Source organism: Ursus arctos, unplaced genomic scaffold (genome assembly GCF_023065955.2).
Source record: "Ursus arctos isolate Adak ecotype North America unplaced genomic scaffold, UrsArc2.0 scaffold_34, whole genome shotgun sequence".
Classification (NCBI taxonomy): Eukaryota; Metazoa; Chordata; class Mammalia; order Carnivora; family Ursidae; genus Ursus; species Ursus arctos.
This window is the reverse complement of record NW_026623030.1, coordinates 26,032,541-26,056,252: the sequence shown is the minus strand read 5'-3', so window position 1 is coordinate 26,056,252 and position 23,712 is coordinate 26,032,541. Positions and strand designations below refer to the sequence as shown.

Here is a 23,712-nt window from a genome sequence, read left to right as displayed (position 1 = left end):
CGCCACCCCCCACCTCAATTCGAGCTCCCAGGCACCCCCTCTACCCAGAGGCAACCCCTGGTAGCTTCTCTCAAGTGTCCTGTTTCCCCTCCAAGCTCATCCCTCCCTCCTCATCTCCCACTCCATCCTGTTCTCATACTGGTCTCCTTCTTGAATAGGCTGAGTGCATTCCCACCGCAGGGCCCTTGCACCGGCTGTGCCTTCCACCCAGATACTGCATGGCTCCCTCTCTTACCTTCTCAGCAAGGCCGCCCCTGACCTCCCTACCCCTGTACACAGTCTTCCTTTCCGGATTTATTTTTTTCCCAAGCACTGGCTGTCTTCTAATACATTGTATATTTATTTGGTTTTCCTTATGCATCCCCCTCACCTTTAGAACGTCAGCTCAGTGAGGGCAGAGACTTTGCTTATCGTGGTCACTGCTGAATTCTCTCCACCAGCCATGGTGCCTCGCACATAGTAGGTACACCTGCATTAGTGAATACCCTTCGGAATTATCCGTGCACGGACAAGCATGTATATGCAGATTTACTTTGCCTTCCTTTTTTTGCACAAAAGGTACCACACTACATACCAGTGCCTGCACCTGCTTCTGTGCTAAACAGTGTATCTTGGAGCTCTGCCCCCATCAGAACGCACAGCCTGTTCTCATGCTTGTCCACAGCTGCCTGACTGTTCCATTGGACAGACGCCCAGGACCATGCAGCCAGCCCCACTGATGTCCGCTCAGGCGACCCCAGCCTCTGGCAACCAAAAGCAAGGCTGCAAGGACCATGGTCCTCACTGGATGTTTCCTCTGATGTTGCACCCTCTGGTCCCATCCCTCTGGTGCCTGAGAGCAGAGACTCAAACAGATGCCCCAGGCTGGGGAGGGGTGGGGGTGGGGCAGGAGCACACTCCAGAAATGCAGCCCTGGGAGAAGGCGAGTTGTTTACCTTCAGAGATGATCAAGCCTGTTAGACAGGGGCTTGATCTTGTTCTGAAATGCACACAGTGTCATAAATAAAGGTGCTGACATCAGAGAAAGCGGGGGTGACGCGGCAGTTTCTTGCAGCAAGGGGTGCGGGGTGGCTGGGGGGTGCTCAGAGAATCCTTCCTAAGTGATGCTTTTGCAGGACTGTAAGATTGGAAGGGGCCTCCGGACTCCATTATTCTGGAAAGGTGGAGATCTGGGGAGATCCAGAGCCTTCAAAATCCTCTGTGTTCTGACATGTAACTTTTTTTGAACACCAGGGGATTTTTCTTACCCTTTAAAGGATTTTAGTGCCCAGGCGTCGATGCAACTTCATATTTGGAGTGTTAACTCCCCACTGGATGCCCGGTCTGAGGGCTGGGCTTGACCTTCACTGTTCTATCTGATAGTGCCCAGCACTCAGTAGGCGCTTACTAACTACGCATTAAATAAACAATGCTATGATGCATTCACCGAAAGCAGGCCTTCCCTCCTCCTGCCTACAATTTTGAAAGAGGGTCCCCTGTTCACTGAAGAAGTTTCTACTTCCTGCCCCGACTCGACCTCCATTTTGGATAGAGGCCACTGATTGCTGAGTCGAAGACTGGCCTGGGCAGCTAACGCTTTGTGTGAGTGTGTGTGTATGTGTGTGTGTGTGTGTGTGTCACAGACAGGCCAACACCTGCTAAATACAGCCCACCCAGGCATTTGGTATTTGGTTTGGCTGACTTGTGTTTTAAATCGAGGGTGACTATGACAGCCTAGGCAAGGGCATAGGGGTGTGCTGCAGGCCCCACCTGTCTCTGTTACTCACCTCTCCTCCAGTCCCTGGCTTGCTGTTCCTGCCAGGCTCTGTGGGCTTTCGAGTTTGCAACCGCTGTTTAAAGCACGTCCAAAGTACGAACACTACGTGTAAGATTTCCCGTGTGCACATGGTTCTGGTGTGTACGCAAGGCTTGCCCTGGGAATGTTTATCAGGGTGTCTTTTGGGTTGTCACTGAGAGAGGCCCAGAGAGTGAGGGCTTTCCTTTGCATGTACTCTGATGGCCAGCCCAGGGCTTTTGGGGTGGCTGGGGTCAGGGAGGCTCAGGTCATCATGCCCTCCAGCCTGGGTTCTTCTCCAGGCCTGTCCAGGTGGCATTCTTTCAGGATGGGAAGTTTGAACTGACATCATGGTAGCTCATATGGACTGTTAGCCTGAATGGGTTTCTCCTGGGTGTCAGGCCCTGGGTTGGGTGCTGGCAGATTCCCCCACCTACCCAGAGGTTGAGACAGTGGAGAGAAGTGAAGACTTTACTGTGAAATATGCCAGAGGGATGAGTGCTAGACAACCGGGATGCAGGGGCCAGTCATTCCCACTTGAGTCCAGATTCTGCAAGGCCAAGCCTGATCCCCAGCCAGCGCCCTCTGTGTTGCAGGAATTCATTATTCACTGTTCATTCGCTGTCAATACTTTTTAACTGCTGTCTATTGTGTGCCGGTGATACAGCAGTGGGCTAGACAGATGAGGTCTCTGCTCTCATGGAGCTGACATTCTGGTGACAGAAGACAATATGTAAGTGACAAATGCCTAGGATAATTTTAGGTGGTGATAAATGATGAAGAAAATATATAGGGTGTTGGGTTAGTTAGTGCCTTGGGATTTTGGTAGAGGGTCAGTGAGAACCTCTCTAAGGAGGTGACATTAAGCTGGGACCAGAAGATAGACGATGGCTTTCTCAGGCAGAGGCAACAGCCAGTGCAAAGGTCCTGAGGCAGGAATGAATTTGACTAGTTTGCTAATTATTTAGGAGGGAATGGTTGAATGATTCGAAGAACAGTGGGAACATAGCCTAGGGGCAGAATTTGTTACTTGGATGGCAGAGCCCCCCGGATGTATAGGACATCTTCTTACCCTGTTCCCAGCTGTACTATATGTTGCCCAATGTCCTTGGGCGACTTCCCTTGATCTTAGTCTCCTCACCTATAAAATGGGTATATTGACAGTCCTTCCCTCATGATGAGGTGTTTGGGAGGCTCTTAGCTAGTATTATTATTAACCCCCATCCCAGCCCAGTGTCTAAGGCCCTCCAGGGAGGCTGGGGGCGGAGTGTTCTTTGGCAATTTTTCAAAGCTGTTGTTCCCATTAGTTACATGAGAACCCCTGGGGCTGCTGCTCAGAGCCCAGCAGTAAATGGTGCAGTGCTGCAAACTAGCAACTGAGGTGCTGGGTACTGATCTGTGGGGGGGTGCGGGTAGCTGGGGGTGGGCAGGGGCTCATCTGAGACCCCTTCCAATTCATCCCTCATAGCTATGGTTTGGAGCGCCCATCTGGAATCAGTAGTGGAAGGTTCTTAATCTCTCTAGGTCTCAGCTTCCCCATCTGTAATGTGGGGTCAATCCTAGGAACCCACCGTCTGAGGCTTTCTGGGGGGAACCTGTGAGATCCTGAGGACATGTACTTATATTATTCCCTGTAGCCCACTAGGATGGGATTAATAACCAGAGGGACAGGAGAGGGCTAGAAAGAGAACAAATTCTCTTTAGAAAAAAACGCCTTGCTTCTCCTGGCTTCAGTTTTTCCGTCTGTAACATGGCTGGTCTGGAGGGCACTGACTTTTGAGTCTGTACTTGGCTTCCTTTGAGGGGTTTCCAAGTGATCCCTGGGACAGTAAAAACTGACAGTCCCCCTGCCCGCCTGCCTGCCCCCCTCCTATGCCCGCAGCCTCAGCCGAGCCCCCCGGAGCACCACTGGCAGGCAGAAACTTGGTGAAGGAACCCCTGAAGATACCCCAAACCCTCCTCCTCCGTAGCCAAATCCCAGAGCAGATCTCATTGAAATGCAAATGTCAGGAGCGTTCTCAGGTGACACTGGGGGGCGGGGAGGAGGCTGAGGAGGGCTTCCCAGCTCCCCCCTTGCCCTCCCTGCCCTCCCTTCCCCAGGCCCTTCAGAGCGCTAGGCCTTCCTTCTGCCGGGCTGGCTTTTTGCCTGCGGATTCCCACGGTCTGGTTGGCAGCAGTGGAGCTGGTGGGGCCAGAATGGGGAGGGACCGCTGACCCATGTCCCCCTCTTGTTCCAAGCTGTGAACCTCTCCTCTTTCCTCCACATGTACTTCCCTTTTTTCCAGATTTTTGTCAGCCCCAGGTGCTCCCTCTTTCCCCCCAATAGAAGGAAAACGAGCAGCCTGAGGGGGCAGAGAAGGACAAATTGCTACAGGGGAGGCAGGCAACCCTCGCCTGCTGGCAGGAGGCACGCCCGGGCCCCTGGAAACCGCATGGCCGCCTCCCCACCGCAGCCATTCCCCACTCCCCCTGGGGGTTCTCAGATGTTGGCAGATGGCAGAACTGAATCTGCTGAGACTTCGCTCCAAAAAAGGAAAGCTGAACTGAAAACAAAAATTCAAACTCTCCAACATCTTAGGGGAAAGGAGAGGAGGAGGGAGGCTCCAGGCCTGGGGCTCCCAGTGCCCTCTGCTGTTTAAAAAAAATCTCCCCTAGCTTGGGAGGGACACCTGGGAGGGGGTCACCGGAGACACACAATTGTCAGGGCGGCTAGAGGGGTTCTTGTTGGAAACCGTGAGTGCCTGCCAGTGGGCTGGGGAGTGTTCACGTGTGTGCTCTGTCCCTGACGCTGCGTGCTTGTGGGGTCTGGGCTTGTGAGGGTGTGCTCCTGGACGTGCGTGTGTCCCTGTGGACCCGACCACAGGCTTGTAGCATCAAGTCTGTGCATTTGTGCCCTCCGGGGTCCCCAAGTGGGTGTTCACTCAACAACACATTATGGAGTCCCTACTGTGTGAAAAGGCAGTGTACAAACAGCCCTCGTGAACAGGACATTCTAGTGTGTGTGTGTGTGTAACTTGTGTGTATGTGTCCCGTGTTTATCTCTGGGTGATCTTACACTTGAGTCGATGCCCCAGGCTACGCGCACGTCTGCGGTGCGCTGTGAGTTTCCTCGTGCGATCACTGGGCCACATCTGTCCCGTGAGGCCCAGGGTGTGAAAGTCTGCAGCTGAGAGTTGGGCTCCCTACTGTGTGCGGCAGCCCCCTAAGTGAGCTCCACCACGCGGCTCCCTGCGCATCCGCGTGTGGCCCTCCCCGCGCACCCCCTCCCTACCCACCGACCACTCTTGAGTTACAATTTAATAGCCGAAACGCGATTCCAGTTAAGTATCTGGGGGCTGGGGAGGAGGAGAAGGAGGGCGCGAAGCCCCACAGGAGAAGGAGGAGGGGGCGGGACGGGGAGGCGCTTTCCCCCTCCTTCCTCCTTCAGGGAGCTGCTAAAAAAAAAAAAAAAAAACGGCGTCGCGCCCAAGTGTAAGAGTGTCTGTGCGCGCGCGCACGTGTGTGTGGCAACGTGTGCGCGCGCGAGTGGGTGCGCGCAGGGCCAGGCGAGGCGATGCGGGCCCTTTAAGGAGCCCGAGGGGGCCGGGCCGGGGTGCGTCGGTGCGGGCGGGGAGCCGGGAGCGGGGAGGCCGAGCCACCGCCTCCCGGGCTCCCGCCCCGCCCCCTCCTCCCCCTCCCGCCGCCGCCGCCGCCGCCGCCACCGCCGCCACCGCCGCCGCCGCCGCCGCCGCCGGGGAGCGGAGCCGCGGGCAGGCCGGGCCGCACCGGAGACCCGCGTCCGCCCGCGCCCCGCCCGAGCTGTGCGCCCGCGCCCTGCGCCTCGCGATGCGCTCCAAGTTGCGGGCCGGGGACCCTGGGCAGGCGCCCTAGGAGGCGGCGGCGGGAGGATCGCGCCCCGGCTGGAGGCCGGGCCTGCTGCGCGCCCCCAGCCCGTTCGGCACCGCCACTTGCCTAAGCGCCCGGGCGGCCCGAGCGCGCCCCGAGCCCGGGCGCTGCCGCTGCCACCTCAGCGAGGTGAGTTGGAGCCGGGGGTCCCTGCGGAGGGCCGAGGGGAGGCGCGGGGCACGCTTCCGGGGGATCAGGGGAAGATCGGGCGGCGCACGCGGCGGAGTTGGCGGGGCCCCTGCACTCCTGAGTTGGCGCTCTCGGGGGGTGGCCTGCTAGGGAGCGAGGCGCCCCATAGACTCTGCGGCTCGCGTGCGTGGGGGCGCTGGGGAACTTAGGGGAACTCCAGCTACCCTGCGAGGGGGCAGGAAGGAGGGAAGTGGCCTGGGGGTGGACTGGCGGGGGGACGCCCTGGAAATGCGCAGGGCAGCCCCCCACCGTGTGCCCCAGCCCTGTGGGCATGGCCGCCATGCGTCTCTCTCCTCCCCAAGTAGCCCCAGGCTTGGGGGTGACTCTGCGTCTTATTTTCCAGCAGGCAGCGCGGGCTTGGGGAGTCCCTGGAGATGGCACCCCGTGCTCCCCGGCCTGGCTGCCATGGAAGGGCGCATGGCGGGTTCCCGCCAGCTGGGGGCGGGGGCTGGCGGGGGCCGCGCCGGAGCCGAGGAGCAGAGGGCACTGGGTGGGGGGTCCCCCCGAGAGAGGCGCCCCTTGTTCCCCCCTCCCCCGCGGGCCGGTGTTCCTGCTGTCTGGGCCTGCCTCCCGCGGCTGGTGACGCCTCATTGGGCCGCCTCCTGGTCCCTCCCCCGGGCTGTGCAGATACTTGGGATGCCACTAGTTTGGGAAGTTGGAATTCAGAGCCGATCCCACTTGGGCTGGAACCGGAGGCCCCAGGCCCTAGAGCTGGGGGAGCATCCCCAGTGACCTGCAGTGGGGGGGGGGGGACTCGTGGGGCGCGCTTTCCTCACCCCAGGCGCTTGCAGAAAAAAGCCTGAGGAAGGGAGAGAGGGCAAGGCGGGCGGGAGGGAGAGACATGCTGTACCTGTGAGCTGCTGTCGCCCGGGCCCAATTAGCGTGGGGCGCCCGGCGTTATTTTTACATTGTAGGTTTATTTTTTTGGAAGCTAGTGTCCTCCCGCCGCCAGTCGCGCGCTCGGTCTCGGCTCTCCAAGGGTCTGGTGCAGGCAGCGGAGGCGGATCTGTTCTGTCGGCTCAGCCTCCTCCCTTCCTCCCCCTCCTCCTCCCCCCTGTTGGTGAGAACTGGTTTTATTATGATTATTTTTTTTTCCCTTTTGCAGATTTGGAGGAAGGATGTGTGAGGGAGGGCGGGGGGAAGGGGAGAGGATCCCTGTGGGCTGGATGGGGGAGTTCTGTGCACGTTGGGATATGTTATCGGTGGCCTTGACTTTGCCCTTTTTTTAAACGAGATCTGGGTCCTCGCGGCTGCTTTGATATAAGGGGCTCTCAGGGCCAGGCGTGAGCTGGGAGGGCGTCCCAGGGCATTGTTGTGTCCCTCGTCGTGGGTGGCCGCCTTCTTTTTTTTTTTTTTTTTTGGTTGGGGTGGGGGAAGCAATCAGAGAAAGGAAGAGATGTGAGCTGGGATAGCCGAGCCTTTCACTGCCTACTCTGCAACTCAACTCCCTGGGTTCGAATCTGTCTTTTGTCACTTTCCTGGCGGCATCACCCTGGACAAATTACTTAACCTCTCTGTGCCTCAGGCTTCTCAGCTGCAAAGTGGGGTAACAATATTCCCGAGTTCCTGGGTTTGTTGTGAGAACCGGGAGTGGTAATACGTAGAAGGTATTTGTGTGAATGTTACTATGACCACTGTTTGGTTATTATTTCTATTACTAGGTTCTAAAACTTGGCCTTTCATCCAACGGCCTGGATATCTTGAGAGATATCTTGAGATATCTTGCCTTTTGCTGGGGACTGGGGGATCTAGCGGAGGAAGGACGCTTTCTCTCCACGCCCTCCCTCCGCTTTTCCTGGTGGCGGATGGAACAGGGCAGGGGTTGCCTTCAGCCCATTGAGCGGATGCACAGACCTAGCACGACCTAGCCGGGCGGTGGGGCGCGCGCAGGTCCTGGAGCAGGCGCGGAGCGGCGAGGGCATCCCGGGCGCTGTCTGGCTTCCCCGCCTGCCGCCTTGTCCCTGCTTGGAAATTTACCGCGGCCGCCGCCGCCGCCGCCGGGTGCCCGGGGAGTCTGCGGTGCCCAGACGTGGGGGCGGGAGCAGAGCGGGCCCCAGCCCTGGCCTCTTCCCACTGAGCTATTTATGCTTGCTCCGGGATCAATACTATTGATAAATCCATGTAAATGGTAATGTGGCTGTCAGGTCCCAGTGAGGGATGGAGACCCCTCGTGGGGCTGCGCGCACCACCCCCCTCCCTGGGCGAGGGTTCGGCTACGTGGGAAGGATTTATTTGGCATAATCCGTTCTTTCCCCCCAATTAATAATACTCATACCACCTCCTAAAGATTTCTGAGAGCTCTGCAAACACGCATTTAGCTGCATGAAAGCTCCGAGCTGGGGAGGGTGTGATTGTTTTCTGGGCATGGGGGTGGGGGCTCCGGGGGTGCAGGTTGGAACGCCGCCCCAGGAGTCCTAGCCCCCCAGTGCCTTGCCATTCAGGCTGCGTGTGGAGGCTGCCAGGCCTGGACTCCCCCCTGACTGCGAGGTGGGGGTGTCCCTTGTTCTGTGTTCCCACCCCCCACCTGAGGCCTGTGGGTGAGGTCGGTGGTTCACTCTGAGATTTGGGGGGGGGGGGTCCACCTACGGAGAACCCAGCCTGAGGAGCTCCTGTCTAGGAGAAGCCGAAGTGGTCCAGGCAGGAGAGCTCAGGCCCTTCCCTCCTATAGCTCTCTGAAGGAAACCCCCCCATGGCACTCTGCCTCTGACAAGAGAGGGTTTGAGAGCTTTTTATTTGTGTGTCTGTTTTTCCCTTCTCTGTTTCCTTTTCATGTCTCAGACGCCAACAGTAGCCTCCCCAGGTGACACCTCTGAAGGGAACAGCTTGCAGGAGCTGGTAATTCCTGCCCCAGGCGCCCCGGGGAGGGTGCCAGGAGGGGGTCTGGGGAGGGCCAGGTGCCCAGGGCCAGGCCAGGCTGTCATCTTAGAAGGCCTTGTCCCATGGGTGGGTATGTGGGGTCCCCAGGGACGTGACCCTTAGGAAGGGTCAGCTGGCATCCTTTGAGGATCCCTGGGGGTCGGGAAGGGATTTTATCCCCTGTCAAGTGGCTTCCTGCTCTACTCTACGTAAGGCAAAATGTTCTACAGGGACCCCCAACGCACGTCAAGCACTCTCACTGTGTGCCAGGCTCTGTCCTCCCCAGAAATCCGCTCATTCACTCTTGGTACCACCCTGGGAGGTCTGTGTTTTCATTATCCCATTTTATAGATGGAGAAATTGAGGCACAGAGAGGTTCAGTGACTTGCCCAAGGTCACACACTGTGGATGTGGACCCGAGAATGAAGAGTGGGGTTGATTGCTCACGGTCTTGTTGGTGCAGCTCGAGGCTGCTGCAGACCTGCTCCGTGGAGCCTGGCTGCAGAGCTGCTCCGTGGAGCCCGGCACCTGTTCGGAAGAAAATAAATTGTTTCTTATTGGAGCAGCACCTACAAGATCTTTGCCCCAGGGGGCAGGAGACCGAGAACCTGTTCTCCTCAGGATTTGGGGAGGGGGAAAGTGCCTTCGGCAGGCCCTGGCATTTCTTTGAAGTCTCATTTTATCTTAAACATTCATGCAAATTTGGCATTGGCTTTGGTGGCTGTGTTTATTTTGAAATGAAAACATGGTTTTGAATTATTTAGCAGGGCGGATAACGGGGCTCCAGAAAGTGGCTTCTGAGGAGTGCCGTGGCCTGGACTTTCCGCATGCTGGCTGGGCTGGCCTGCAGCCCTGGGATGTTTCTGTAGCAGGAGACCTTGAGAGGTCCCGAGGTGGAAGGCAGCTTTTCCCGTTTTCCAGATGAGGGCACAGGTCCGAGGGGCCAGGCCAGCCCAAGGTCCCACAGTGGTGTGACTTTGGCTTACAGTGATCAGAATCATCATGGTTATTCACCCAGCTGGGCTCAGGCGAGCCGCCCTGGACAGAGGCTTTTTGGTTTCATAGAACCGTAAGGAATCATCCTCCACAAACAGTAGAGGACGGACTCGGAGTGTTCAGTCCCTGATTCTCATTGGGGCGGCCAATTTAGCAGGTTCTGGTGAGTTCAAGTCTGGCCCCTGCTTCTCAGAGTTTGGGTGTCCTGGTCTGTAAAATGGGCGCATGGCTCACTGCTGGTGGGGTCGTGGAGAGGATTACAGGGCAGAACGTGTGAGCCGCAGGTTTGGAGTTTGGCTCTGCAGCTTTCAGTGGTTTGAGTCTGGGCGAGTTGCTTAACTTCGCCGAGCCTCAGTGTGCTCATCTGTGAGATGGGGATGGTGACGATGAGGTTAGGGTCGTCCTCCTTCTGACTTTACTGCTGGGAGGACCTGCTGTGTGTCGCGAGAGCTGCTCTTCCATCATTACGGCTCACTCTGTCAGAGCGCGAGTGCTTCCCTGTATTGTTTATCGTGGGATCCCGGGTTGTTGCGGACAGGCTGCCTGGACATTTCCTCCCTCTAAAGGGCTGCTCAGAAGGAGGGTGCTCTAACAGAACGGGGTCTGGGGGTCTCTCCACCTGAGCCCCGGGGCCTGGCCTTATTGCCTTGCAGAGAGGAGGCTCCTTTCTTGTTGGCTGGTTGGCGTGATTGACAGATAGGTTCGGCCCCCTCCTCTGCCCCTGAAGGTTGAGGTTTTTAGGACTTGGGACTTGGAGCGCTTGGGCACCCTGGAGAGTTGGGGGAGGGCTGACACTGGGGACAGAGGGGGTCTCCTGGGGGAGGGCCAGGCTTCCCCTTCTCCTGGGGAGCAGGTTCCAGAAAGGGCTTCTTTGAAGTCAGACCTGGGTTCAAATTCTGCTTCCATCAGCCAGTGACTCGAGCAAAGTCCCTGACCTTTGGGCCTCCATTTCCTTATCCTGAAGTAGGAGATCGTGGCCACCTCCGAGGACAGTGTGGAGCGGCAGTGTCCAGTCAGCTTCCGGCCGTGGGGGACAGTGTTGTGTGCCCACAATGCCTGTGGCCACCCGGCATGGGGGCCTGTTGAGCTCCTGAAATGTGGCTAGCACGACTGAACTGGTAATTTTATTTCATTTTAATTAACTTAAATTTAAATAGCCACATGTGGCTGTGGCTAATGGCTGCCTAATCAGACGGCTCGGGCTGGATGATGGGACTCAGAGTCCGTGCATGGGAGCAGGGCTTGGCTCTTAGCATCTGATTTTTTCCTTTTTCGGTGTCTCTGCCCGGTGCCGGCATGGCACTGTCCTATCTTGGAGGGCCCCGCACCTTCTTCGGTCCTTCCCAGATGGCCCAGGGCTGAGCCTAGTGCTGACCCAGGCCCCTCCACCCTCTGTCCTTCTCCTGCCCATGCTCCTGGTCTCACTGCGCCCTTCCTGTCCCTAAAGCCTCTGGGGCTGCTCCGTCCAGTCGACCTTCCTGCAACTGCGGGGTTGGCGGGGGAGGGGGGGACATTCTGCATCTGCCCTGTCCGACACCATCGCTATAGCTGCATGAGCATTTGAAGTGACTGCCACCAAGGAATGGAATTCCATTTTTTACTTAATTTTACTTAATTTTAATAAATTGAAATAGCCCCGTGTGGCCTGTGGCCACCGTCCCCTTTGGGCAGCTTGGTTTTAGTGCCTTGCCTTCTGTGTGCACTCGGGGCCAAATGCCAGTTTTCAGACCACTGGCTGAGCATTCTCTTCTTGGCCCTACAGGCAGGAGGCCCGAGTGCCCCTGAGGCCATGAGCTCTCTGCCCAGACTCCTCCACTTGCTCCCCTGGCTGTCATTTCCCGAGCACAGAGGCAGCTCTCGCCCCTCAGGGCTGAGCTCTGGTGCCAGGGCCTCGGACCTGGCTGGGCCCACAGAGAGGGTCCTCTGCACCCCCGCCCCCCGTTTGTTTGCACGAGTGCAGCTATATAGGGGAAGGCCTGCTGCCCGTAAGTTTTTTCTCCGTAGTTTTTTCTGCTACGAATCCATGCATTATGTAACAACTGGATTAACTTTATTTTTTTTTGGTGGGGGGGCGGATAATGTTGCTTTCTGTTGTCATTTGAAAAAGAGAAGAAACTAAAAAGTAAGGCACTCAAAACTCTCTGCCACGGGCTTTGGGCTTCATAAAAAGTAATTTTTGTAAGATAAAATGCATGGGCCTGGTAGAAAGTTGAAACAGTTCGCAAAGGCGTCAAGAGAAGTCTTCTGGTTTCTGCCCTCCCACTATCTGTCCCCTGAGGCAGACACACACAGGTAAAGTTTCCCCTCAGAGAGACGCTGGTCCTCTGCCTGCCTTAAATGGACACAAATAATACCACCCTATTCACATCTTGCTTTCTTCCCCTAAATTAAAACCTATCTCGGAGCTTATTCTGGAACATATAGAGCAGGTATCAGGAGAATACTGTCCACAGGCCAAAACCAGCCCACCTCCTGTTTTTTTTTTTTTTTTTTTTTTGGGTCGGGGGGGCAGAGGGAGAGGGAGACAGAACCTTAAGCAGGCTCCGTGCCCAGCGCAGAGCCTGATACGGGGCTTGATCTCATGACCCTGAGATCACGACCTGAGTTGAAATCAAGAATTGGATGCTCAACCGATGGAGCCCCCACCTCCTGTTTTTCTGTGGTGTGCAAGCTAAGAATGGTTTTTGCATTTTTTAATGGCTGAAAGAAATAAAAAGAAGATAATATTTTGTGACCTGCGAAATGGTATGGAATTTAAATTTCAGTGTCCGTAATAAAGTTTTATTGGAACACAGCCATGCCCATGCACGAATGTGTTGTCTGAGTCAGTTTTCAAGCTATAGATGAAAAATTGTGGAGTTGTGACAGAGGTCCGAAGGCCTGCAAGGCCTAACAGCTTTATGGCCAGAACGTGATATGGAGCTAACTCATTCTTTTTAACTTCAGCGTGACCATCTGGGGTTCTCGCTGTTGATGAAACTGGGGGCCCAGAGAGTATTGTGAGTTTAAGAGTCATACTGAGCAGGCCCTTAAAATACCTCCTGTTGGCCTGGCTAACTGTTCTTGCCGAGTAATGCCGGTGCTCCTGGTTATAGTTCACTGTTGTGGGATTCAGTAGGAAAGAGGGGGATGCTAAGAGGCAGTCTGGACTGATTTCTCTGATGCCTGGGACTCTAATCCTTGCTGCTGGGTGCTGCAGGCTTGCTGACGCTCCTTCTGTGTGGTGCTATGGGGTGTTCACAATTTTGGGCAAGTCGCTCCCTACCCATCTTGTTTTCCTCTTTGCTTTGGCCGTCAGGAAACTCGAAGCCAGATTTGCAGCCTGCGTTCAGCAGTCTGGTCTGTGTTTCTGTTTTATCTACTTCATCCTGATTTTACATTACTTTGTCCCTGGTTTTTCTCTTTGCCCTGACTTTGCCCTCCGATAGTATCTTACCATATGCATTCCTGAAAGTTGTCTCATCTCTGGAGGGGCGCCCTGGAGCAGACAGGAGTAAAGAAAAGAAGAACGCTTTGTGAGATGTTTTCATGCTTGTGTCCTGTGGGTGTCTGTGGGGCGCTGGATCAGCCCACCTGGGGAGATTTTATCCTGGAATCTCCTGACAGATGATCCCAGGAGGAGACCAAGGCCTGGCCCCATGGAGGGTCTTAACCAAGGTCAGACTCGGGGCTATAAGCAGGATCTTTGCATGTGCATGTTGGGCTGGATTTGGGAAGATGACAGTGAGTGATTTGAAGGGTGGAAGATATCCCTATTGGAGGCCCTGGGAAAGGTCCTGGAGTGGAGCAGGTGTCGGGCTCACCATCCCGAGGTCAAGTGTCACTTCTGTCTCTTCCATATCTGGGGCCCCGGGGCCCAGGGATTTCGGAATTTTAGGGTGGCAGTCCTGTGGGTGTGTCCACAGTGAGGAACCCCTGGGGCATCTCTTCCAGCCTCCTTGCTCTGCTCATGCTTTCAGATGCCCTGCTTTCCTCCTGCTGACCTGGGGTGTTTCTTGGAGCTGGGGGAGGAGTGGGGGAGTGAGTGAGCTATAGGGTGGGTTGTAGGAGGTGGGATTGGACGAGACGAGGAGCGTGTGTGTGCACATGCTGCATGTCCGAGCTTGTGTGCTGTGCCGGGGCTGGGAGGCTCAGAGGCCTTTGGGGTCAGTCCGTCCTGCAGTCTGGTGGCCGAGGCTCTCTGCCTCTTGTCTCCCAGGACTGGCCCACAGCTCTGAGTCCCGGGTCTGCCTCTTGCTGGCTGTGTGCCATGACCTGGACGAGTCACGGAGCCTCTGTGCATAGCTCCTCAGTTTACCCGCCAGTGAAATGGGGTGATGAATGACACAGTCCTCATAGGATGTGGTGAAGCAGAGGGGGCTGAGGGGCCATCTGAGGCCAAGGCACTCCTGCAGGCTGTGAGCTGCCCTCTCCCTCCTGTCCGTGGCTCATGCACCCAGGGAGCCCATCTGGGGCCAGGCAGCAGAATGCAGGGGTCTCCTGCTAGTGGCACATGGTTATCCGTCAGGGACCTCAAGCCCAAGCTATCCCCCCTGGACCCAGGTCCTTCCTCACGTCAGACCCTAGTCCTGGACTTCCTCCTGGAGTGTGGGGCATGGGCCATTGACCCTGGGTTCGCCCTCGCTGTCCTCTGGTGTGGTTGCCTTCCTGGCGCTTGCAGTGGCCCCCTCCCCAGTCTCCCCGTGGCTGTCTGCCCCTGCGGACGTTCTGTGTGCTACGTGGGCGGGGCCCCAGCAGTGCTGTGCCATGACCTTACTCAGAGACCTGAAGGGCTTCCCACCACTTTTCACTGCCTTGGAGGCCTGTCTGCCTGGGCGCCTGCCGACCTCTGACCTCCCCTGGGCGGGCCCCCTGCAATCACTGTGCGCTATGCTGGTGGGTGGGTGGGATGCTGGCCAGGCAGGGCAGGAGGGGTGGGAGGGAGTGGATTTTTCTTTGTGGCCTAGGGAGCCTCTCTGGGAGATGCTGTCAGTCAGGAGGCCTGGAGGCCGGGCCCGAAGGTGGCGCAGCGGGCCCCATGGGGAGGGGTTGCCCCGGAGGCCCCTGCTTGTCCTCATGCTGAACTCCGGTGCCCGCCACAGACCCTCCGGGAGCATCGCCCAGTGCCGCGGTGGTGTCTCTGTGGCCATGGCAACCGCCTGGCACCAGGGCCCTGCTCGTTAGGCTAACGAGGCAAGCCTGCTGGGCCGAGGTGGGGAGCCGGCGGGGAAACGGGGACGTGCCGCCCCAGGACTCAGCTCGGTTTGTCTAGCAGGCCACTGGGCCAGGAGCAGGGCCCAGCAGGAATCAGGGGCCCCCTCTGGGGTCCTCGGGGCTTGGGCCAGGCCCACACGGTGGGGTTCTGCTGGGCATTGGGTGTGGTAGTGACTCGTGGCTGGCTCCTATGACCAGTCGAACTGGCTGGGGTGGGGGGAGATGTAAGCAGGGGGTGGTTGGGAGATGCCCACTTTCCCCTCTATCCTCCTGAATAGTTTTAGGCATTTTCACTTTTCCCCACCTCTGCTCCCTGCACCCCATCTAGGCCATTGTGCTGGGTCGAATAGTGTCCCCCGAATTCATGTTCCTGCAGAACTTCAGAATGGGACCTTATGTGGAGATCGGGATGTTGCAGTTGTACCTGGGCTAAGGCCCTGCTGGAGGAGGGTGGGCCCCAAATCCAGCATGATGGGGGTCATTTTTAAGCAGAGGAACAGGCCACCCGAAGAGGGGGCAGACACGGAAGCACCGTGTCTCTGAGCCCAGTAGCGCCGAGGATCGCTGGCTCGGAGATCCACGGAGCAGACTTCCCCCCAGCACCTGCAGAACTGGGTGCCCAGGCTTTGGGATAACAAGGAGACAAGCCTCAGTTTCCCCATCCATAAAATGGGCACAGTCAGATTACTTGTCTCTGAAAGGTGCTGAGGGGTTGAGTGAGGTCCTATATAGAGGGGCGTAGAGCAAGGCCTCTACACGGGTCAGCATGTGTGCTGTTGGTATTGGCTGCAGGGATGTTCCCTTTGCCATGGTTTTGGAGGAAGGTTGGGATATCACAGCCAGACGACCCCAGGTACCTGGGGGCCTTAAAGCCTGTGTTCCACAGGCAGGTGGCCTCTGGGTGCTACTGTGGCCTGAGATGGCTCCTTTCTGGCCTGTGTCCCCTGACCCCCACAAGGGAGCTCTGCAGGGGCCCAAACAAGGCCCAGGGAGCCTTTGGGGGGATTCAGGTCTTCTGTCTGGTGTGTGAGGAGAGAGACTCGTTAACTCCAAGAAACCCGGGGCCTGAGGACACCTCCGTTTGTTGGGCAGAGTTCTGTCACTTGGTGCCTCAGTTTCTGCATCTATAAAATGGGGGTAGCTGCGTTCCCTTCCTCATGGGGGAGTGGGATGGATTAGGGTGTTTGGGGTAACCTCTGATGATGTGCTATAGACAGGTGTGCATGCCAGCTCCCACCCCACCCTCTATGTCTGGTCTCTGGGCTGGGCTGGGCAGGGACGGGGTGCTTTGGGAAGGGCCCTGAGCTGGCTGGGGAGCCGGGTGAGCTCCTGAGGGCCTGTTTTATGGTAGCTCAGTTAAGCCCCACAATAACTCCCATGGGGCCAGAACCATTCCTTTCCCTGCTTCATGATGGGGAAACCAAGGCAAAGAGGGGTAGTGCCATTGGCTCAGGTCATGCAGCTCCTAAGTGCCTTCTGCCTTTCCCTTGGATTGTGGGTCTGGGGCAGGGGTGGCCTGGGTGCACTGTGTGTCCAGCCCTGCGCGTCTCTGCTCACTCTCTGCCCCAGCCCAGCCTGTCCCCCTTGGGGTCACCCTTGCAAGCTCCTGGGCTGTGGCCGGCTGTGGCCGGCTCTGCCGTGCAGGAAGCTGACCCCGCTGTCTGGGCTATAAATAGCAGCCGCAGCGCAGTGGCGGGCAGGAAGCTGCATCTCATGGCACCTGGGCTCTGGCTGCTGCCCCTTTGCCGCAGCACCTCCCGGAACCATCCTTCTTCCAGTGGGAATGCCAAGGCGGAAGCATGTGTGCACCGCAGGCATTGTGCCGCAGGTTTGCTGTGTGACCTTTGGGCTCTCACTGCCCTCTCTGTGCCCCTGAGCCCCTGGCCATGTGTTCAGGACGCCTCCGTGCTTCCTGGGCTGTAGAGTGTCCCCAGGGTGTCTGGATGGTGGCTGGGGAGGTGTGGAGGGCAGGGCGGGTGGTTTGTCGTTGAGAGGGGGGCAGGTGGTGTTTGCCTTGGAGGTGGGGGAGGTTCGCAGCAGGGGGTTTTCCAGGGACTCTGGGGAGGGGACCTGGGACCTATCTGGATGGCTGTGGGGGGAATGTGATTAGGTGGAGCTGCCTGGAGGGTCCTGGGCTGGCAGATGGACCACGGGGTGGGCACTGGGTGAGAACCCATCTCGACTGCTGGGTTCCCATGTGATTTTTGCACAGCCTCTTTGGGCCTCGGCAAACTCCTCAGAGTTCCTGGCAGGAAAGAGACACACAAGGCTTTCAAGCTGGAGAGAGCTGTTTCATCGCGCCCTCTGTCATCTTCTGTGTTTTCATGGTTAATATTGTTAATGTCATTTTGTTGTTTGGGGGCAGGGCTCGTCTTGTCCCTCTCTGGACTGTCAGGTCCTTTGGGGCCCTGGCTCCTGGGATTTCCTGAGTGTCTTTGCTGCTGGGCACATCGGTGGCCTCTGCCTCCCCGGTCCCTGCCTCCCGTTTCTGGCAGATGCTAGCCGCATGGTGAAGGCTAATACGGCTTGATCCTCTGGACGTGTTTCCGAGCGGGAGCGTCACGCTGCAGGTCGGCTGTACCTTGCAAAGCCTCCCACCTTCACAGAGGTTATGTGCTGTATTGGCACCCGCACCGTTCTTGGCCCAGAGGACACGAACACGGATAAGTATAGGTTTCGGCAGGGTGGCTTCCCTGTTAGCAATCTTGCTGGACTGTGGGATGTACAATAGGGCAATTTGTGACTGGTCCAAAGAAAAGAAAGAAGCCTTGCCGAAGGATATTGATTGATGAGTTACTGTTGTCGTCTCAGAGAGGGAAGTCTCTAGTGATAAGCCACAGGACTCTGCCTGGTTCGTATGTTCATCAAAGGCTAGACGCGACACTGTCGGGGTATGTATTCACTGTACAGGTGACGGAACTGGGCGTGCCTGCTCGTGCTCTCTGGGAGTGGAGAGACTGAGTCATGTGGACCGTGCAGTTGCTTTCGGAGTTCGGGGTTTGTGGGGGTGGGCCGTGGGCCTTTTTCGCGAGGCCCAGGTATTTGGAGCCTGTGGTCAGGAGAATAATGGTTTCTCCCACGGTTGTCCATGTCCTGGCCCCCAGCCATGGGGCATATAGTGTCACACAGCAAAGGAGAATGAAGGCTGCTCATTAGCTGACCTTGAGATGGGGAAGTTATTCTGGGTAATCCTGGTGGGCTCAGACTCCTCACGAGGGTCCTCAGAGGAGGAAGCAGGAGGAGGTCAGAGCCAGACAGAGACTGGAAGATGCTCTGCTGGCTTTGAGGAGGAAGGATGGGGCGTGGAGCCAACCGCTGCAGGCAGCCTCTGGGAGCTGGGAAAGGCCAGGAATGAATTCTCCTGTGGAGCCTCCAGAAGGAACACAGCCCTGCCAACAACTTGACTTCTAGCCCTGTTTTGGACTTCTGACCTCCAGAACCGTGATAATAAATTCTGTGTGGTTTTAAGCCACCATGTTTGTGGTCAGGTATTACAACAGCAGCAGGGGGAAACTCATTCATGGCCTGTATCTGCCCTGAGTACCAGCAGCCGGGAGCAGCGTGGTCAGTGGTCATTTATTTATTTAAAAAAAAAAAAATCCATTTATTTATTTGAGAGTGAGTGTGAGCATGTGAGCAGGGAAGGGGCAGAGGGAGAGGGAGAGAGAATCCCAAGCAGTCTCCATGCCGAGCGCAGAGCCCGGGGGCTCGATCCCATGATCCCACAACCCTGAGATCATGACCTGACCCTGAGATCGTGGCCTGAGCTGAAATCAAGGGTCAGAGACTTAACCAGCTGCGCCTCCCAGGTGCCCCACAACATGGTCCCGACTGCCAGTGGTCTTGGAGTCAGGTGACTGCTCAGAGTCTCGGCCTTGAGCTGGGGCTGTGGGTGAGGGGCTTGGAGCCAAGAGAGGGGACTGCAAACTGTAAAGGGCCATGCTAGGGAAAAAATGAAATATGAAGGAGATCTGGAAGCAGAGAGATGACCCTTTGGAAGCTTTGGAGAGGGGGAGGGGTGGTGTGAGGTAGGGATGTTGGGGGGTGTGTGTGTGTGTGTTTTCTTAATTCCTTCAAATCCAGTGGGGGTACCTGGTCCCAGTGATGGCCAGAAAAGTAATACATCCCCAGCCTGTCTGACAACCTGTGACGAGCCATGGATGATTCTTCTGGGTGGGGTCTCCCAAGGGGCAGGTGTTCCAGATTCTCGGAGCAGACAGGTGATGCCACACGCTGCTTCCTTCCTGGCTTTATTGAAAAGGGGAAGAAAATGGCCTACACCTCTGGCCCTGAAGGCCCTTGGGCCTGCGTCCAGAAACCTGAACCCTGCAATTAAATGAAACTTGATCCTTAGGTGGGGAGAACTTCTCCAGCCCGAAGAGGCTTCAGAGACCAGGCCCTGGGGCCCTGCTGCTGGTGGATGGACTGTGTGGGGTCTGGCGGGGGAGGGGTGAGGGGGGCAGAGAAGCCACCTTAGGGAGGAAGACGGTGAGAATGTGCCCACGAGGCCGGGCTCTGGGACGCCAGCGAAGGTGGCTGCCTTTTATTTAAACAAAACGCTGCAGGTGACTTTCCGGTCCCCCAAGTCCCCTCCCTGGAGGCCTCTACTTCTCAATTAGACGTGTACTCTTCTTCTAATCCATGTTTTCATGCTTCCCGGGCCCTGCACGGCCTGGGGCCCTGTCTCGTCTCCGGACTGGGAGGATGAAGGCACGTGGACATGTTTTTCTGTGGGCACTGCTCTGCAGTTTGCTATTAAGGTGAGCCGTAGGACTCTGCCAGTTTTGTAGGTCAAAAGTGGTCGAATATCGACAGCTTTTATATAATTCAAGCTAGTAATTTCCTGTCCATGCTTAGACAGGCGGTGGAGTGGAGTGACTACATGCAGGGATTTTGATGGCGCGCCGGTTCCCATTCCACCCCGCCCCCCATGGCCTCTTATCAGGTGTGAGCATCGGGCATATTATCGTCTCTCCCTGTGCCTCTGTTTCCCTGTATGTAAAACAGGGATGGGAATACTACCTACATTCCAGATGTGTTTTGAGGATGAGAAGTGTAATACACAAGTGTTTAAAAACCGTGTAGCTGTTGTCGTCATTACCATTATTATAATTTTTTAAAATTACAATTTTGCAGCATGTTGGTGCAGTTCGATCTAGCTGATGGATTTTAACTTCTGTAGAGATAGTATTTTGTCGTGGGGACACATGACATATGATCGGTGTAGTCCCCACAGATGCCACTTGAGTCGATTGTGGTGTTTGGACAGACCTTCTCCGAGTGCCTTGGGGTCCTCACGTGCGTCCCATCTCCTCCATGCGTTCCTGGGCCTGGAATCTTCGGCTTGTGGACTTTCCAGACATCACCAGCAGGCACTGCCTGAGGGCTGCACTGGCCAACCCTCTCTGCTTTGGGGGGTGGGATCTCCCTACGGCCAAGCCCTTGGGTGGGGCGTGTGGTTTGATAGCTGCCTTACAAAAAAGACTCGGTTTTTAGAAGCAGAACAAACATGTTTTCTGTAAGTTGGAAAATTAAGAAACAAAAAGCCTGCACATAAAAAAACCCGACCGCATTCCCACCCCCCAGAGAGGGAGCGTTGGCATTTTGGTGTATGTGGGTTTTGATGAAAAGGACCGGCTCTGATCTCTGCTGTGACCCTGGGGCATGGGACCAGTGAACTATGGGGATTCTGCAGCCCCTGCTCTAGACCCAGCATCCTCAGGGATTGGGGCAGGGAATTGGTGGCTCAGGATGGGGCTTTGCATCGGCTGGATCCGGGAGCTGCCTCTGCCCTGCAGTAGCTGTGGGACATGGCTCATGGAACCTCACCTCTCAGAGCCCCACGACTTTGTCTCCTTGTAGGGTTTTTTTTTAGTTTTTATTTTTTTAAGATTTTATTTATTTGACAGAGAGAGCACAAGCAGGGGGAGCAGCAGGCAGAGGGAGAGGGAGAAGCAGGCTCCCTTGCAGGGCTCGAGATCAGGACCTGAGCTGAAGGCAGACGCTCAACCGATTAGCCACCCAGGAGCCCCTCCTTGCAGTTTTTTTGTGCAGCCTTGCATTCAGTAGGTGCTCAGTTGATGCTTGAAGGGATGCAGTACAGTAGGGACTACTGGGCACTACTGACATTTGGACCAGATAATTCTGATCTAGGGGCTGTCCTGTGCATTCGGGGGTGTGGAACAGCATCCCTGGTCTGCCCACCCAGTAGATTGTACCCCCCCCCCATTGTGACAACCAGAAATGACTGCAGGAGGACACTGCCCAATGTCCTCGGTGGGGGGGAACTGTCGCCTCTCCAGGACTCCTGTGGTATATGATAGGACCTCAGAGAGGACTGTCTAGAAGGCAGAAAAGCCCCAGGACAGTTTTCCTTGGAAAACTGTAACCAGTGTGTAGATTTTCTTCATTCAGATGCTTTCATTAGTACCTACTGTGTGCTGGGAGCTGTCCTAAGTGCTAGGATTCGTCTGGGAACAAGGCAGGCAGGCGGCCCCCCTTCTTGTTTGTCCCAGGCATAGCTGGACACTCTCCTCACTCACCCCGGCTTGGCCTTGGGCTATGGTGGTGACTTAAGCCCCATTCATGCCTTAGTCTCCCCCCTCTATGAGATGGGGGCAAAGGTGGTCCTGACGGTTGCAGGTGACCGCATGAGGAGCTGTCACCTTGGGCTGTTTCCTTTCCAGGCCTCAGTGCCCCCATCTGGAGAGTGGTGTTTGTGATAGCAGTTACCTTCTGGGCTGCTGTTGGGGATTAGCGAGTTCTTTGCTCAGGCACACGGCTCACAGTAGGTGCTTTGTGATGGTGTGCAGATGATGTGTGCATAGACTCTGAAGGCCAAGTGTGCAAGCATCTGCCTTTGGGTCATTGCAGCCAGCTGGGCAGGGGGTAGGGTGTGCTGGTGGAGTGCCCACGGCATCCTCTCTGTGCCTGGCCATGCGGGTGGGGGTCTTGGTGGGAGGGAGCTCAGCTACCTTCCTCCCCAGGCCTGTAAGGAGCTGGCTCAATGGAGATCCCTAAGGCGATTAAGTGGGTTCATTTGATCCTGGACGTGAACTTGAGAAGGTGGCTTTATCTCCTGGAGATGAAAGCCAGGCAGGCGATGAGCCCCCTGGCCCAGGCAGGGAGTTTGGGATTTTATCCTCCACCCTTTGCGCAGCTGGGGCCTGTGCTGGGGGCTTTTTGCCCCACCTGCCTCCAGCCCCCTCAGCTGCATGTTCAGACTGTGTGCTTTTGAGGCTGGTCTAATCCTGGTGGGCACAAGCCTCGGTAATTCACTGGACCCTTTCAGTCTCGTGAGCTAGCAACGATCATCACTTTCCCTGTGTGACGGGCAAGCTGTTAGGGCCCAGAGAGGTCACCTAGCTTTCCCAGGGCCACACAGCATCCTGACATGCCCCTCCCCCCCAAACAATATTTGTAGCATCTACGTGGAAAATGCCTTCTTATTCTTGGGCACTGAAATTCCTCCTTCATACAGTCTTGACTTTACACAGAATTAACAACAACAAGAAGAAGAATCAGTGTAATGCCCCAGTTGTAGTATAAAGGGAAATGGGAGGAAGGAGCTGCTGGCTCCCACTCAGGATGAGTAGGTGCAGATTTGAGAGACGTGAGCTCAGAAGGGTGTCGGTACTGGAAATACATGAAAGGGACTTAAAAAAAAATAAAATAAAAGCAAGTGTTTGGATTGGTTCTGGCCAGTTTTTTTAATGGCCGGGTCATTTGAAAATTGCGTGGGGAGGATGACTTTCACAGCGTGGGCCTGCTCTCCCCAGCTGAGTGGCCGTCGAAGGACAGCCGCGATTGTCCCTGTACATTTCTGGCATGTTCTGGGTAGGGACACCGCCTCTGAGACCCCCTCTGCCCTAACCACACAAAAACAGTGACGGTGACAGCAGTCATATGACCACGTTGTTCCAGGCCCTTTCTGTAGTTAGGGTAATGCCAGTAAACTGTAATGTGCTGGGGGAGTGGGACCACTGCCGCGGAGACCCTCTCAGCTTTCCTACCGCAGTAACACAAACAGTGATGGCAGACCAGGCCCCCGTCTGGCTTGGTTACTGCAGTAGCCTCTCCCTGGTCTGAATCCACTCTTGTCCCTGGGATCTGTCCTCCCTGCGGCAGCCAGAGGGACCCTGTCTGAAGGAGGGGACTCTTCAGTGTCCTGCTCTCCAGGCCCTGCCTCCTCCTTGGAGAATAAACCCAGACGCCCCGAGGCCTGGGTGGCCCCTGCCTCCTTCACCCCTCTCCCCACCCAGGCTCTTACACTTACTGCCCCCTGCCTGGCACGCTCCCTCCTTGGCTGCCATGGGTCTCAGCTCAGATGTCACCCTCGGGGGGAGGCTTCCCATCACCATCCTTGCTCCCTGCATACTCTCTGTAGTGCATTTATTTCCTTGGGTTTTGGTGGCCTTCCCACGTCAGAGGTCACTTCCCAGGCAGCAGGAGCTACTCCCATCTTGTCTGCGGCTGGGCCCCTGATGTCTGGAATGGTGCTGGCACATAGTAAGGGCTTAGTTGGTTTGTGTCGATGGCCGAATGGGTCCCTTCACGGTGAGATAGAGCCTGGCTGGGCCTGACCTGGGCGAGGGGGAGGATGGGTGCTGGACACAGGGCCCTTGTCCCTCAGGGCACCCAGCCTGTCTGGAACCGGCTGGACCAGTGCCTGCTGCTTCCTGCCCAGGGAGAGAGGCTCTGAGGGGGTCAGGGTACACATGGGGTCAGCGGGGTGATGTAGGCCCCAGGGTTCCTTTGGCAATGTCTGAAGATACTTCTGGTTGTCACAAGGCAGGGAGAGGGGGGTGGGGAGGCACTCC

The 23,712-nt window shown here is 56.5% G+C and overlaps 1 protein-coding gene across 8 annotated transcripts in view; it reads left to right on the top strand.

Moving 5' to 3' along the window:
• NCOR2 (nuclear receptor corepressor 2) overlaps positions 1-23,712 on the top strand; it is a 368,100-nt gene that overhangs the window by 147,208 nt on the left and 197,180 nt on the right. For 4 of the 8 annotated variants that reach the window (XM_044389807.3, XM_057306002.1, XM_044389806.3 and 1 more), the window contains exon 1: positions 5,529-5,788. The exons of 3 other annotated variants lie outside the window; for them this stretch is intronic. The gene's annotated coding sequence lies outside the window, so the exon portion shown is untranslated. Of the gene's footprint in view, positions 1-5,527; positions 5,789-23,712 lie in introns of those variants that run through there. One more of the 8 variants, XM_057306000.1, reaches the window with a different exon arrangement.